At 34.7% G+C, this 17,375-nt stretch overlaps 1 long non-coding RNA gene across 1 annotated transcript in view; it reads right to left on the reverse strand.

Moving 5' to 3' along the window:
* Positions 1-654: 654 nt before the first annotated feature.
* The window catches only part of LOC148092940 (uncharacterized), a 148,696-nt gene continuing 131,975 nt past the window's right edge, over positions 655-17,375 (reverse strand). Inside the window, exons 2-3 of the long non-coding RNA XR_015714654.1 lie at positions 9,553-9,660; positions 655-722 (exon numbers count right to left, since the gene is read on the reverse strand). This is a non-coding gene — a long non-coding RNA (uncharacterized LOC148092940). The remainder of the gene's footprint in view (positions 723-9,552; positions 9,661-17,375) is intronic.

Consider the following 17,375-nt stretch of genomic DNA (forward strand, 5'->3'; position numbering starts at 1 on the left):
CAGACTTGATGGACTTCACGTTCCCCGGAGGCCCCGGCTCGGGCTCCTGGCCTTCGACAGCTGAGCCGCACGTTTGTCGGTCTGTTACTTGCTGCCAGCCCTGCTCAACCATAAACTTCATGAAAATCAGACTTTTGTTTTTTCACTGTCCTAGCCCCAGAATCTGGTTCAGAGGAGATGCTCAATAAATATTTTTTGAATCAAGAATAACGAAGGCATCATAACATTGCTATAACTGCTATTTTCTTCTCTGTCACACTTACCGGTTTTATAGAAACAAAGCTAACATCTTGCTGTTCCTCTACATGTGCATTGTAACCTATAGTCAGAAATGTAAAACCATTGAAACAGACGAACACAACAGCCACAACAACAGAACCCCCACAGTGACCCTCTCTAGGTCTGTCCCCCAAATAAAGAAAACCTCGAGTCATTTTCCGTAAGTTTCTGACCTTGGCGACCGCGGTAGGTGAGAGCCCTTGCAGTAGCAACGGTCATGCGGGGGCGAGCTTCCCTCTGCCACCACGGACAGACTAGCTGTAGCCGGTTCTCCAGTGCGGATTTCTGCTTGCTTGCTTTTTAAAGTTTGTTTTCTTCTAAATACTTGTATCTTTTATTTGTTAAACCTGTATATCCAAAACATGGATCCTCTTGAAAAAACCCGCTTAAAATAAAGTAGTTTTCTTTCCAAAATTATTTTGCCTTGGAGTCTTTGTATAGCACTAGAAATAAAAATCAATGAACTAGATAAACGATTTAACTTGTAAGTGAACAGTTTGATTCCCGAGTTCCTAGTCTCCCCCAATTTTAAAACACATAGAAAATGGAAATGCTATAACCATATGGAATCTCACAACAGGTAAATATTATATATATATTTATACACACACACACAATGAAGAAGATTAGAAAATATCAAATGTCATTGGGTTAAATGAAAGTTCTGTCCTTATAGCAGCTGCCACATACAACACAAAATGCCTTGCTGTAGGTAGACATTGATGGTTTAACTAATTGCAAACAGATGGACTATTTGAACACAGGGCAGCAAGCACGCTACCATTCCTGGGTTTGGCTGTTAATGATAATAAGATCATTTACAACAGCAGGTGTTTTAAATGCCATCCATGCAAGTGGGAAAATATGTGTTGAGCAAAGAACGTTGCTTGGTTTTTTTTAACCTATTTAGGAATTTTTCTCAACTTGAGGGATCAGGTTCTTTTGAAGGAGATCTAAATTGTATCTCTTCAAAGAAATTCAACTGATTATTAAAAACATAATTATTGAATACATGAATGGGGTGACATATTTTGATAATATATAAACTGTTTATTTTTACAGTCCCGTGCTTAATCTAGATCTTCATAACACAACATTCTAAGCAAAGATATCTTTCTTATAAAGGGCCCAAAATTGAAATATAGCCGGTAAAAAGGGGGATAAAGAAAAATGCCCCATGTTGTTTTATATGACATTGTATTAAGAGTCAAGAAAATGCTTGAAAGTGTATATTATTGTAGAGAATTTGTTGTTTACATATTTAATATTTATGACTCGTAATTTCCATTTTTAATTAAAAGATATCGGCTAGGCGCTCTCTTTTCACTTAACGTGTGGTTGTTAGCTGATGATAAAAATAATTCCCTTGTGAAACTTACAATATCATGCCAGATTGTGAAAGTTAAAGTGAATTTGCTTTCTGGGTTTGAGTGACCTTGCTTAAGCCTTTTATGTGTGGTGAGATTTTTCTCACCATCTCTTGGTTAAGAAAAAAATATCCCTGACATGGAAGTAAAGCAGGAGGATGGCTGCATGTCCTTTCAATGTCATTGTTGAACAGGCTCACTCACGAATTATTTAATTACCTAGGAGAATGCACCTGCATTTTGCTTTGCTATTTATATTTTATTAGAGCCCTGAAACTGTGAAATTAAATGTTAACTTACAGGTTTTTGTCAGATAGAAAAGATACGCCAAAAGTTTTCAGGGTTTCACTTTTAAGGCTTATAGAACATTTAACAGTTTTATTTCTGTTTCAGTTGTTTTCAGGAATTCTTTGACTATATAAGTCTCTGTTCCTCGAATATCAGTCTACACCTACTAGGATAGCTAAAGTAAAAGGGGTTACAATTTTGAATTATATACCCAGCAGTTGAGAGTAAACTGGATCAACTAGTTTAGAAGCTGTTTATGGTTCTCAGCGACAGCTGAATACAAACATGTCTATGAGCAAACAATTCTATTGCTCAATAAAAATGGCTACATATGTTCACTAAAAGATATGTGCCGAAATATTTCCGGATGCACAATTCATAATAGCCCCCAACTGATAACAATGCAAACAGTCAAAAAAAAAAAAAAAAGTGCAATGGGTATGTTATATTCATGCAATGGGACGCTGGCAGCAAGGAGCATGAATAAATTTGCTACATATAGCAGGATGTAAAAATCTCACAAACATAACATTGAGAAAAGGCAGATGCAAAAGAAAACATGCTCTATGACTCTAAGTCTAAGAGTTCAAACCTAAGCTAAGGTACAATGTTACAATTCCAGATGGTGTTTATCTTCAGGTATAAAGATGCAGGTACTGACAGTGGTGCAGGACAGACTCTGGATTAGCTAACAAAGGACTTTTTCTTCATCTGGATATTTTTTGTATTTTTTTCTTGGTTGTTATATTTCAACAAAATGTATTGTATAAGTAGAAAATAAGTTATTAAACTATGAATCAAATAGTCAGCTATCTTCAAATATGTAAGAATGCATACCTGCTACTATCATCTACTACCATGTAGATGTTGGATATATTCTTTTAGATGATGTTCAGCTGTTTGAAATTTTCCAATAATTTAAAAAAAATAATAAAGTGCTTTGAGGAAATGTGACACTGTGGATAGCAATTAATTTTACCCAGGAATTGTGCATATTCTACAGTACATAGATTTAAAGGTTTTCATTTAAAAAATTGATAAATATTTTCATTATTCTCATATTGATCCTATACGTCTTTGCAAACCTGTTTATTAAAGATTTTATGTCAGCTATTGCTTTCATATATTCCACAAAAATAGAAAACTGTTATCAATTCCATTGTGTAAAATTATATTGACTTGATATGGTTTTTATTGCAGTTAAGTTGGATGCACTCTGTCTACCTGAAACCAAGAATTGATTGAAAAGGTATGTGACAACTGATTTCTGGAAGGAAATTTTGGGAATTATGTTCATAATTAATGAATTAAAAAGAATTCTAGGGCTGTAGGTATGAGGAATCAAAGAATAGTCTCCTTAGGTGCCTCCATTGGTATTCATCAGCTTAAATTATAGGGGATATTTGGGCTATTTTAATACTTCAAATTCCAAATTAAATCTTCTGAGTGCTGCCAGAAGATTTCTATGATTTTTTTAAAGATGAATTTTTAAAATTCAGAGATGCTCAACTGATACTTGAAATGGGGAAAAATATTTTCTTTAGAGATATAATAGTAATTTATAAAACACTATGCAGTAATTTAGTATATATTTGATATTTCTACCTAAAGTAACCCAAATAACCTATTTCATTAGTTTTTTGCTTCCCTTCCTATATTTTGTACTTTAAATTTTTATTCTGATTGTACTTTATATGTTCAAATCCAAATCTTTAATAAGTATGTGAAAGAATTATATATAGGGTCAACCTTTTGGTTGCAACATAAATTAATAAGTGGCATATAAAATTAATTAAGGAATTAAGATTTAAAAAATCATTTAATTTTTACTAATGCCACTACAAGAAAAATGTTAATAGAGAATGTCTAATTTTTTGAGACTATACTTCCTTTTAAATGCAAGGGAATTAAATATACAAAGAGTATAAAGAAGAAATGAACCTTATGCATAATACTAGTTAGTCCCTAGGGTTTTCTGATTAATAATTTTTTCTTTAAATGTACAGCAAATCAAGCTCAGCAAGGACAACCATCCTGGCATAATAACATTAACTGATTTATTCAAGTGTTTATAAACAGGCTTGGAAGGTTGTGGTAAACTTCATCATTTGCTCATAGATCCGAAAGCTGCATCCATTCCTCCCATCCCAAATTTGCCGCCATCAGGCCGTACCCAGGCCCACTTGATCAATTTCAAATGGAAATTGAACACATTTCACAATTCACCCCCTAGCCTATCCTTGAAGCACAGTATATTCCTAAGTTCTGGGGCTAAGATATAAAACCATAAATGCCAGAGAAATGATGAACTGAACTCCATCTTAAAGAGAATGTTCTTTTTTTGTATGTTTGAAGGAGCCACTGTCAGACTTAAAGAAAACTGTGATCAGAGCAGATATTAAATATAGCATTTGATGATATTATTCATGAGCAGTGCTTAAATTAAAAAAAAAAAAAGACATGTAGGTTTATTTGTTGGTGCCACATTACCATCACGTCTTGTATGTCACTGTAAAATATTAATATAAACAGGTTATTTTAGATGAATTCCTAATCTTTTAACTCTGGATACATCATGCTGAGAATGCCTAAGCCCCAGTCTGTTCTCTGGCATATAAATGAAGACAGGCTTACGCGTCCTTCTAACCCCGAGATACCTCCTGATGATAGCTTGTGAGTTCAGTTCAACCAGATAGAAATTTAAATATACAGGCTAACCTCCTAGAATGGTCTTTTAATATGGCCATTAATTATTATAGTCAATAGGCTAAAAATTGTAATTCCCTAAGAGGCTTAAAACTTCATTGAAGTAGATGTTCACATTAACCAGTAACACTGGCTCTCATTCCTATTTTCATTCATAAAAATGTATTATAATGAATATGTAAAATGTACTGACTACTCATCACTTATCAACAATAATGTTTTTATATTGTGACTCAAATTTCTGAATCTTAACTATTTTCAAAACTGAAAACAATATGCTGGCTTCAAAGCAGTGTTATGTACAACAAAGAAACTAGTATTCTAATTGTAATAGTGAAGAGAGATAATTAGCTAATTATCTTTCTACCATATATATGCCTACTACCCAATGAGATATGTCATTTAATAGATTTATTATTTTCCTCAATTTTATATAGAGTAAAATTAGCTAAAATTTTTAGTATAAAAACAATTAAACTGTTCCAGGTCACACATCCCTTAAGTTATGAATTTAGATATCAGATATCAACCCAAAAGCTATTTGACTTCAAAATAATCATTCCAGATGTGAATTAAACTAGATTAGATTCCTACTGAAGTGTTTTGTTTAGTTTGAGGTCTGCATATTGAGAGAAATATACAAATATGACAGAATTTGGAGAGAGTACTGAAACAAGAATAGAAAAATATATATATCATTAATATTTGGCTTTACATTTTTGCTTCTTCTTGTAATAACTTTTTAGCAGAACATTGAGAATATTCCCACTGTTTTGAACCACAGAAAATGCTCTGGTGAAATATGTTAAAGAAACCTGCTACCCACCCATGGTGAGTTCCTAGAAAGCTGTAACCCTGAAATTTTTAGATAGTAATTATGACTTTAAAAATACTATCCAAACTATTAGTAAAAAGAAATGAGAGAAGAAACAGAAACTTTGGGAAACATATTTTATTATAGAATAGTAAGAAGTCATTTAGGGACTTTGAGGTCTTCGTAAACCAGCATGAAAACCTGGGCTCCTGTCTTAGTACCATGGCAGGTAACTCATGGAACCTCTCTGAGACTTAGTTTCAACTGTAAAGAACAGGTAGTTTTTCCTGTCTCCTAGTATTTTCTAGAAGCAAATATCACGATTACTTAGAAGCACTTTATAAACTCTAAAAAGTTTATTTTCAGTATAAAATCGTATGGTGCTCTTAGAATGGTGGTTGTTAAGTGCTGCGGAAATTGTTAAAAAATGTTTTTAAGAGAAATTCGTAATATAGTAGACGTTATGGCCTAAATGTTTGTATTCCCCTGAAATTCATATGTTGAAGCTCTAACCTCCAATGTGGCACCATTTGGATTTGGGGCCTTTGGGAGTAATTAAGGTCAGATGAAGTCATGAGTATCTTGGGGCCATCGTGATGGGATTTGTGCCATTATAAGAGACAGCAGACCTCTCTCTCTCTTCCATACAGAAGACAGAAAGTGGCTATCTGCAAGGCAGGAAGAGAGCCATCACCAGTAACTGACCATGCTGGCACCCTGATCTTGGACTTCCAGATTCAGAACTGTGAGAAAATCAATGTCTATTTTTTAAGTCATCCAGTCTATGGTATTTTGTGATAGTAGCCCTAGCAGTCTAAGATAGTTAGATATGCTATAATGATAATTCATTTCAATGTTGTAGTTAAAAACAAAAACAAAACCAAGACTGCATTGGGTTATTATGTCTAGATACTATATATTTTTTTCTCTAACAAATCAAAATTTATATTGTGAATTTAAAATCCAGAACTATAATTCAGAACTAACTCACAGAGGAAAATAAATAAATAACTCCATGGGTTTACTAGCAAGTGTAACCATAAAGCTCTGAAGAGTAGGAAAATGTTCCATCTTCAGCCAAAATCATTCAAGTGTAACTCGATCAAAGATAATATGCAGAGCGCTGCCTTCAGTGAGACCACAGGACCAGACGGCACCAGGTGGACACAAGCCAGTTCTGAGCACTATGGCTGACAGTAATTTTCTCAGCAGTTCAGATGCTGTTCTTCCCAACTCTTCTTTCATATTAATGTCTACATACATTCCCAAAGCTGCCGAAATATCGTTTATGTGGAGGAATACTGTTCCTTTTAAAACAGTGGACTGAAAATCCCACAAAACTAGCATATATTGTACATCAAGTGAGTCAATAAAATATAAAAGCAAATTTCTTATTTTAACCGGGATAATCAGAGTGGAGTGACAAAGAGAAAACATGATTTCCAGACCATGTCACCCTGATGATGTACCACAGGGGGACAGAAGTTAGTAGACGATGACATCATAGCTGATAGTTTGAAAGGAGATTATGTAAGCGACCTAGTCGACTTGAATAGCTCTTTCCCCAATGATATACTTAAGTAATTCTTTTAGCACATTCTGGAAATCCTGCTACTCTCCAGGTAAGGATCGAAAACTGCTGATTCATAAAGCTCACATTTATACAAATAGATCATATTGATTTCAAATAAAATGTTATAGAAAAACCAAGTTACATTATCTGTGTTTGTGCATTAAGACTTTATTTTTTATTTGTTAATTTTTACTTAGAAAATAAATGAACATCTAAAATGAATCCAGGAAACTTAATTTCATTCTTTAATATAGTTTTAAAGCATATCCCTGTTGTGTTTTATAAAGTATGTGGCCATTTTATGAGATATTTCACGGTTTCTATTAACTGATAAGTTAATTGTAACAAATATTTTATAGTGCTAAAGAATATAAAAATAACATTGAAAATGCATTATTGCCCTGGATTTCAGATGAGGATACTGAGGCTTTCTAAGTTCACTATACAGAATTAAGATGTTTCATGAACTCAAAAGAAAGCATTTATTATGTTGTTATATAATCAAAATGGACTTTCCATTAAAACAGGGAAACGGAATAAGTGATTCATAATCTTGTTTTAAATTATCCCTAGAGTATGTTTCACATGTAGTTTCAAAAGTGAAATATTCTTTTCTTTCTACCATGCTTCCCACATAAAATTCTAGATAGTGATTATAACCATGAACTCTAAGTAATGCATAAAATAATTGTCTTTCTACACAAGAAAAATGGATTTTTAAATTCCTACTGATCTTTCACTTTCTATGTTAAATCCTAGGGTCAAATTTAATGCCTCTAATTACTTGTACATTTTTAATTCCCATTTAGTATTATCTTGCTTTCATACCCACAGCGTAATTTTTCTCTAAATGTTCTATTTACTTTAAAAAATCATTTTAGTTCAACATTATCACAACTTTAAAAACATTTGTTTTTGAGTAGTTATAGATGCACAGCTAGTTGCAAAGAAATGTGCAGGGATGGGCTGTAGACCCTTCGTCAGCCAATCCCAATGTTAACACATCTTCAGTGAGTAAAGACATCAAAACCAGGACGTTGACATTAGTTATTCATTCTTTTATGCTGAGCTTAGAGAGTTAATCAACTTTCTCTAAACCTTTAAAATTTTGCACAAAGCATTTTTATAGATGTGGGTGTATGTAAGTGTGTGCATGTATGGATGTGTGTATACATAACTGTATGTTAAATATCTGAATATTAGCTATACCTTCCCTTTTTCTTTCACATAATCTAAACACACTTATTAGCTCCCCCATTTACAAAACCATTCTTAATTAAATATCTTACTCATAATACATTCATCATCATTTTTTGGTTGTTTGTCTTACTTTTTTAAAGACAGATTTCTTTTTAAATTTTTTTTACTGTTGAGAGTATTAGAGATGTCCCCCATATCCCCCACCCATCTCCCACCCCTTCCAGGACCCCGCCTGTCCATTGTCTATGTCCATGGGCTGTTCATATATGCTTATAAGTTTTTTGGTTAAAGTTAACCTGAAAATATTCATTCTCCATCCAGATTTAATACAAATGTGGTGAATTGAGTATCATCATCCCAGATATCCAAAAATAGCTTCCAGAATATCTCATTGGGAGAGCACTTTAGGACTTTGTCTGCTCTTGAAGAAGCTGGAACTTCTTCATGTCTCATGTAAAGTTTTCAGGAATCAATAACATTTAATAGGATATTATATAGTTTCCTCCTGGAATTTATTTAAAGCCTAATGTCTCATTGCCATTTCTAGTACTGGTTACCAATATCCTTGCATGACAGTATTTGTGAGGTAATTTTTTACACCATTAATTTTACAGTTTTCATGACAATACTATGGCTAAATTTCATATTCCGGTAGTTGTAGAATCAATTATTTATAGTACTGATGGGAAATGAATGATAAAGCAGGGCTCCTATTTTTTTCCTTCTATTTGTCTGCTTAAGTAATCTTGGATTTGACATCCAGTGTGCTCTATTTTACATGTGCATCCCCTTAATTAGACACGGGTAAGGAGGCACAGATTTTATTTTAGGCTTTGACTTTCTTCAAAATTGGCTCTGTTTATGAAGCGTTGTTAGACTGGCAGCAAATGCAAAGAGCCTGGCACCTTTAGCTTCGTGTCTGGATGAAAGGAATCTTAGAGGGGAAAAACACATTTGCATGTGGGCAATATTTTCTGTTTTCAAGATGTAAGCCAAGATAAGAGGAAGCAAAATATGGGACAAATAGCTTTTTATCCATTTAAGCTTTCATGTCCCTAGCATGTTGAGGTCTTCAGGAATGATAGAACACATTAACGGGCAACATGGAACTGGATAAACGAAGATTATATCACTGGTCAGTGTTTTTGATAGGACCCAAGGAAATATTGCCAGATTGGTGATGGCAAGTGAAAAGGAGGAATGGCAGAGCAGGAGAATTAGATTTTCATGCATATTTCATGTGTCCCACACCCACAGAGTTTGGCATTATTACCCTTATTTTTTTAATACAAACAAGTGAAGTTTAGGAAAGTTAAATTACTTACCAGTCAGGGTACAAATTCAGTTGTGACTTTTTCCCAAAAGCTCTAAATAGCTCCTTTCTCTACAACAACTGGTGACTTCTTGAAACAGTGGTTTGTTTTCAATGAATCCTGAAAAATAAAGATAAAAAGACATTATTATTATATTTCAATTAACGTAAAAAATAACAATGCCTATTGTTGGTGTTTTCCAGGAACACGACAATTAATAAGAAGAAAAAAGTTAAAACAAGTTCTTGTAACTGAGTTACTTGTGATTACAATTTACAGTGCGCTAGGTAGTCAGCATGAGCAGGTAGTTGACACGTCACCTAAACCAGCCTACCATGGGCCACTTTTGCATTGTCCAGTGGGCTTTTCTTTCCGTGTCATTACTGTTCACTCTATTAGTGCTTCAAGAGCCTCGCTTAATGATTGAGAAAATTGAGAGGAGGCTAATAAGTGTTCTGGACTATGGGCAGAGTTGACGGGTGTTGGGGAAATATCAGAGGACAGGATATTATTTTTCTGCCCCAAACTAAGCAGGCCCCACAGGCAGCACATAGTTAATGAGGCTACTGAAACCCTCGCCCAACAACTACAAAACTGGCCTCCGTGTTCACACATGAAGGATGTCACATGATAACTTGAATGACAAAGAATGGGACACAGGCATGCTCATTTTTGAGGTAAACCCTGGAACTTCCCAAAACTCACTCAGCCATCTCAACATCCTTATATCTATCCACTCCTTCTATCTCTCCTTAGTGGTCAGGACCTACTACCACATGGCTCCCCTCAAAGCCCTGGGGGACTTACATCTTGGGAGCAGAGGTCAGGATTGATTTTTGTGCATCTCCCTCTTTCCTGTTTTTTAATCTTGTTGCGGCATTATTTGAAAACGCCTCTCCCCTCAGGTGCCTTCCCTTTTAATTTTCAAAAGTCTTGCTTGGAAAAAATTTTTAAAATACACAAAACCAAACTGAACATTAGTTTCCTCCTTTATTTTCCTATAACACTTCTAATTTGCCTCCAGGAAATGTGAATTTTTCTGTCCACCAGAGGAAAATTTGGAAATTGTGGGAGAGGAAAAATGCACACAAAAGTACATATTCTAAGATCCTATGTAGCTACATGCATATACATGTATTCATGTAAGTGAGAAATGCATGCACACCCATGCACATGCACATTATAAGAATTACTAGAATATGAGCTTCAAACAGGCCAGGGACTGTGCCTACTTTCTCATCTTTGTGTTCTCCACACCTTTAAGGATACCTATCACAGGAGAAAATACTTCTTAAATAACTATAAATCCTGGTTGTTCATTCCAGGCACTTGGTTCCTGTGTCCTGGATATTTTCTGTTGGCCCCTCAAGACCCACTGGCCACTCCTCATTGTCCTCTGGGCCATGTGGGACTAACTCCAAGGACTTCACCGCAGGGCTCCTTGCTCTCTGGATTCCAGTTTCTTTCAGCCAGTGAGTGTCATTGGCAAGAGACTGGAGGTTGGGAATAAATATTCATTCCCGCATTCTCCCTTCCTGAAGGGCCATCAGAGTTTGTCAATGTCTCTACCAAAGACCACAGCTTCTGTCAGGGGAGATAATGCCTCTATTAGAGCCTCAGCTCTTCTTTCTGGATCTCCGTGCCCATTCCCTCCAGGTACCTCTGAAGTCTACAGGTGGTCCAAGCTCCAGATAGTTTAGGTCAGCTCTTGACAGTTCCCATTAGTCCTAGCCATGTGTCCATAACAATTCCTTTATTAAACTCCCCTCACTTTCAAGACTTGATTATGAGATGTATCTCTCATCGGGACCCTGACTGATACAAGTTACCTTGTTTATTTTCTCTAGCCTCTTAAGTCAGACTTCTACAGTCTCACTCAACACACACACACACACAGACACACACACACACAAACACATAATATTATAATAGTCCTAGTTCTACCAAGAGCAAGACTCCTTGCCGAGTCTCCACTTGTTAACATTCTACCCTTCCAGCTCTAGGAACTCCTGCTGTATTTTCCTATTCAGAGCAAAGACAGTGTCAGATGAAGGGCAGAAGCACAGATGATTGTAGCTAAGGAGATTGTAAAACACGGTGCACACAAAGACCTTTCAAAGGTGAATCACACCACCCCGCAGAAAAGAAGCAGATGAACAAAAAGTTAACAGGAAAATTGCCCTGAAACGACTGTGCCGTGGACCCGCGTCAACGTGACTTCGCTCCTTTCCCTCTGCACAACCTGCAGCTTCCCTTATCGTTTGTATGTCTCTACAGCAGTCATAAATATACATCTGTGAGAAGAATCCCAAGTCTCATTTAAAAACTCTTTTCCTTCTAACTTTTCCTGATTGTTTCTCCAAAGAGTTTTAACAGATTTCCTCTTATTCCAGTTGTGGTGATGGTGTCCTCCTCTGATTCTTTAAATTGGTGTGTTTTCAATTCAGACTACTTGTCAAAGTACAATATTCTACAATCTTCTTTCTCTACTCCTTCTAGTGAGTAAGAGTCCCCGCAGCCCCCCACAGGCCTCCACTAAGCTCCTCACGGTTCGGTTTCGGGTTTCCAAGGCTCCCTGGGGAATGGGCAATGGGAAGTGTGATGCAAGGCAGTGTGCACACTAGTGAAATCCCCTCCCCGGGCCTCGGGGGCAAGGGGCTGAACAGAGGTTATTTCCTTCTTGGATAGCAGAGCTGTCACAAATTAGGTTATTGTTCAGGGGTCACTTCACAAGGCAGCCAGAGGCATCTGTTATTAGTCATTTTTCTCTATTCTTCTAACACAATTAGATCTCCAACATTATTTCTAATGTATACCCCATGGAAAGACCCTACCTTCTTAGAAACAAAACTATATCAAACATATGAGAGAAAATATCCCTGAGTCCATTTTGATAAGCTTTGAGCTGTATTCCTCACTTTCTAATTAAGTTCAAATGCAGGCTTGCAAAGTGCTTAATCCTAGTATTCAATGACTTCTTTTGTTTTGACAGTGCTGGAGCAGCCGTGCAGAAATGATTCAAGTAACTCTGTTCATAGGAGATGCATGTTTTAGTTACTTTAAGGTTTAAGGGTTTCGAGGAAAGTTGAAAGCCACTTGCATGTTGATTTTGCAATTAATATGTTGTTATAGTTGGGTTCATTACTACAATTAATTATTCATTCCAAGACAAGAGCAAAATTGTCTCACTGTGCTAAAGCTGATAAAACTGACAACGAAAACTAAGTGAAATAATATACATTTATCTCTTATTAAAACTTAAACCTGATCTTAGAATCCAGATCAACTTAATAGGGCAATTTATTTCCTTAACCCTTCACTTTGTTTCAACAGAAGACACTGAGAAATCTTCAATAGCCAGAGGGAATTTTAAAATTAATATAAATAGCTTTCAAAGTAAATTGTCTTTAAACTGTTTTCACTGAACAATAGGAAGACAAGTTTTAAAATAGGTTAATAAGTAGATAGGTAACAACTAACATATATCATTATGCATCAGGCATTGTTCTAAGTGCTTAAAATATTTTACTGAGTCCTCAAAATTACTCTAGGACACGTAACTATTTTCTCCCTTTTACAGATAGGGATAATGGAATTAAGGATTAAATAACATGACAACACAGCAGATCTGACATTCATACAAGAGATCTGTTCCTGCCCAAGGCCATCTTTTTATCCAATATGCAAAATTTTAAATGCGATAAAAGCTAATTTTTGTTATGCAATTTGTAGGAGTTCTTTTCCAAGTGCCAAAAACAAACAACAAAAAAATCACTGGCATATTTCAAATCAGAATTCAGTTATCTCAGCAAATACTTTCCTCTTCAATTTTTTTGGATTAGTGCAAATCAACCAGTTGAGGCACATGATTCTGAGAGTTTTAAAATAAAAAATTTATTTTAGAATATGTAAATCGGTTATTTAATAATCATGTACCCAATGTTTTAAATCCTAAAAGAACCATTTAAACATCACTACAGCTCTTATTTACAAGTGCTATTTTTTAAAATACAAGCTTTGATTGCTTCCAATGTTTGAACTCTTAAATTGGAGGGAGTTCAATGTATTTACATTTCTAAGACCAATACACATATATTACAAGACAAAGTTAGAACCAGAGGTCTTGTCTCTTGGTCATTACAAATGACGACAGATGTATACAGACACCTGTTCAAATTCTCTTTCAACTCCTTCTGGACTTAATCCCATTTTGTCTAAACATTCTATCCAGGTCCTGAATTTGGTTGAGGCCAATAACTGGTAATACTGTTTTCCTTTATTCTGGAAAAGTCTTATTTTCTTTTCTTCTAGAACACGTTTTGTTTTAATTTTTAATAAACATAAGCTGATTTAGATTAATGTTTCTTTCTGTAATTATTGTAGTAACACCGAAATAAGAAAAACCATTGATGAATATTAGTAAAAGTTAGCTTATTGATAATAACTATGCAGTAAACTGAATAGAGGAAAAGTGACAGATTGGGAATGTTTCTGATACTGATCAGAAACAATGGCAAAATCCAAAATATATAAAGAAAACCTAGAAATTAAAATGCAAACACTGGAAAACCTAAGAAAATATGCAAATGATAAAAACCAACCAACTCATAGTAGAAGAAAAATTAATGGCCAATAAATGTAGAAAAGATTGTTTATCAAATAAAACTCAGGAATACAAAACTGAAATGACAAAAATATTTTTAACATTCAAGACTCAAAATCGAATGGATTTATAATATCTAGTACAGGTGAAGTTTTGGGAAAGTATCCTTTCTAAACTCTAAATTGCCAAAATAAAGCGACAGATAATGTCTAGTATTGATGAATATTTGGGAAATCATTAATCTCATCCCCTGTGAAACTGTGGGGTAATGTGATATAATATCTTTGGAGGGCATTTAGTTTGTGTGTAAACTAAATGTAAAAATTTAGTTTTCCCTAAAATTAAAATTGTCAAAATTTTCATTGATGTCTAATTTACATAGTACAGAGAAATACTGGCATTTTTGTACAATGAAGCACATAAGAAAATTCATTACATCATTACTTTATGAGCAATTTTTTTCAACTATCAAAGTATAATGGTTACAAAAAATAGTAGGAAGTAGTTCTAAGGAATGAAATAAATCTAAATACAATGATAGAGAAGGATCTCCAAGACATATTTTAAGAGATAAAGTCAATAATCAGAATGATATGTAAAATATATTACACACATTTCTCTACATGTTGATATCTATTATATATAGTTATAGAGGATACATGAGCTCTTCTATCTTGTTTGAGTTTTTAACAAAATAATTAATTCATACATTCTTTATGTAATAAATATTTTAAATTGGACAAGAAAAAGCAAGATGGTTCTTGCTAAATTTATTAAAGGATCCTTTCTTTTTTTCTTCTACATAGAGGGATCTTCATAATAAAACTTACTCTAAATTGTTTTGAGAGACAATACATACAGATTTATTTTTTTCTATGACTAAATAGTGTTAGTATTTTTCTAAAATAATATATAGTCAGTGGAATTTGTAAAGAATTGGAGCTAGAAAATCAAAGGATGCAGGGTGTTTGCAGTTGACAGTCTTCAGTCCTCTCGCATTGAGCCTGAAGTCAATGAGCCAGTGTTTCTGCCTTGTTATGTTCAGCAGGGTTTCTGCAGGAACACATCACAAAGAAGATGATATGTTTTTGCCTTAAGTTTAACGTACCCATCTCCTTCTTCTGATAAGTTGAAGTCCTGTTAGGAAAATGGTTTTGAAACTTGTTTTGACAAACGGAATCATCTGGGAAATTTCTTTATAATGTAGCTATCTGGAAATTCTGACTCAGAAAGCTTGTGGCAGCTTCAGCAATCAGTGTGTGTGTGTGTGTGTGTGTGTGTGTGTGTGTGTGTGCGTGTGTTTCTGGAAACTGGAAAGACATATATATATATATATATATATATATATATATATATATATATATATATATATATATATATATATTTAAGAGGTCCCTAGGTAATTTTGATAATCTCCTAGATTTAAAAATCATCCATGTTTTCTAGAAACATTGAATGTAATGAGTAGACCACCTGGTGCTATTTTTCTTCAAAGTATAAGTAAGCTACTGCTTAAGAGGATGGTGAACACTGTGTGTTTGAAATTGTATATTGAGATCTATATATTAGTGGTTGTTATGGGTTGAATCGTATGCCCCAAAATGATATGCTGTCATTCTCATGTAAATGAAATACTTTTGAAGTTATGCTAAGTAGTATTTTATAAAATATAGAGCACAAAAGCTATTAGAAATCTTACAGATTTATTTCTTTCCAAATAACAACTTTAAAGCCTGCTTTCATACTTCAGTGATGATTTCACACATTGTGTTAGTAGAGTGTCAATAAGAGCCAATGAACTAGATCACTATTCAAGGGTGCAAGTCAAGTGAGAAATTGGGAACTCTGTGAATTCGAAAAACCTGATGGAATATCATCCCCAGCATCTACCAAATATCACTCCAAACATGTGCTGTGAGAAGCAGATGTTGAGCCAGAGTTAGAAGTTGAACAGGTTTTTTGGGAAGTAAAGGGAGGAAGGAGCCTCAGGCAAGGGGAGCTGGTCCACTGGGATGTGGATCGAGGTTATATCTGCCACCCAGAGGGAGACTATAGAGCAAAATCCGCAGGTTAGATGTGTGCCCTGTTGGCACAAATGCCAAGGCCCTTGAACCACCTCCTTGCAATTTACTGAATAGGAGCTACTTGCAAGATTTATTAAATTCTAGACTGACACCTCATTTCTCTAAGAACTTAATATTTGTTGTTTCCCTCTATGTTCAACATTTATACGTGAAATTTTCAGCCATTTGAATTATGGTTCCCATATATATAACGTGTCCCTTTTTTTGGTGGAGGGGCTATTTGCAAGATGTTTTCTTTATTTATGATTTATAGTGTGTGTGTAATATGTCCGAGAGTGGTTTTCTTTGATTTTATTCCGTTTGATACTCACTAATTTTTTTGAATCTGTAAATTTCCCTGTGGGGAAATTGTTAGCGATTATTTTTAAAAATATTTTTCTGCACCAATATCTTTCTCCTCTTCTGAAACTTCAGTGACAAAAGTATTATATACTTGGATATTATCTCAGGGAACACTGAGGCTCTGTTCTTTTGTTTTCCATTTTTTCCCCTCTGTTCTTCAGTTTGGATGATTTCCATCAACATATGATAAAGTTCACTGACTTTTTCTCTATTATTGTCATTCTGTTATTGAGCCCATTCACTGAAACTTTTATTTCAGATAGTGTGTTTCTATCAGGTTCTCTTTTACAGTTTCTATTTCTCTGCTGAAATATATCCTTCTATTCATTTCGAGTTTTTACTCTTATGTCACAGAGCATAGTGAAAGCTGTTTAACATTTAAGGCTGAGGATTCCAACAACTGGTTCATTTTGACTTGGCATTTGTTCACTTGGGAGAGGCCTCGCACAGGCATTTTTAATAAGCACCTTCACTCTGATGCAAGTCATGGACTCCGTCTGAAGGACAGAGGTAATACAGAATATTGGAGCGGACCTTCCTGATCTCTGAATGAAAGTTTTCAATCTTAAAGGAAAAGATATTTGTGAAGATATATTCTCTCCCAAAAGAGACCAGAATTATCCAACTTCATAATGTAAATTATCATCCTTAAAGCTCCTCCCATGAGCCTTTTGATGAAACTCTGTGTCTTACCCTAGTAGATACACACACACATACACCAGTAGTTTAAGAGTTGTCAACACTTTTTTGTATTATTGAATACCTCTGATTAAAATAATCTAACATAAGAAAATGCCAAGCAAAAG

Source organism: Miniopterus natalensis, chromosome 6 (genome assembly GCF_054644295.1).
Source record: "Miniopterus natalensis isolate mMinNat1 chromosome 6, mMinNat1.hap1, whole genome shotgun sequence".
NCBI lineage: Eukaryota > Metazoa > Chordata > Mammalia > Chiroptera > Miniopteridae > Miniopterus > Miniopterus natalensis.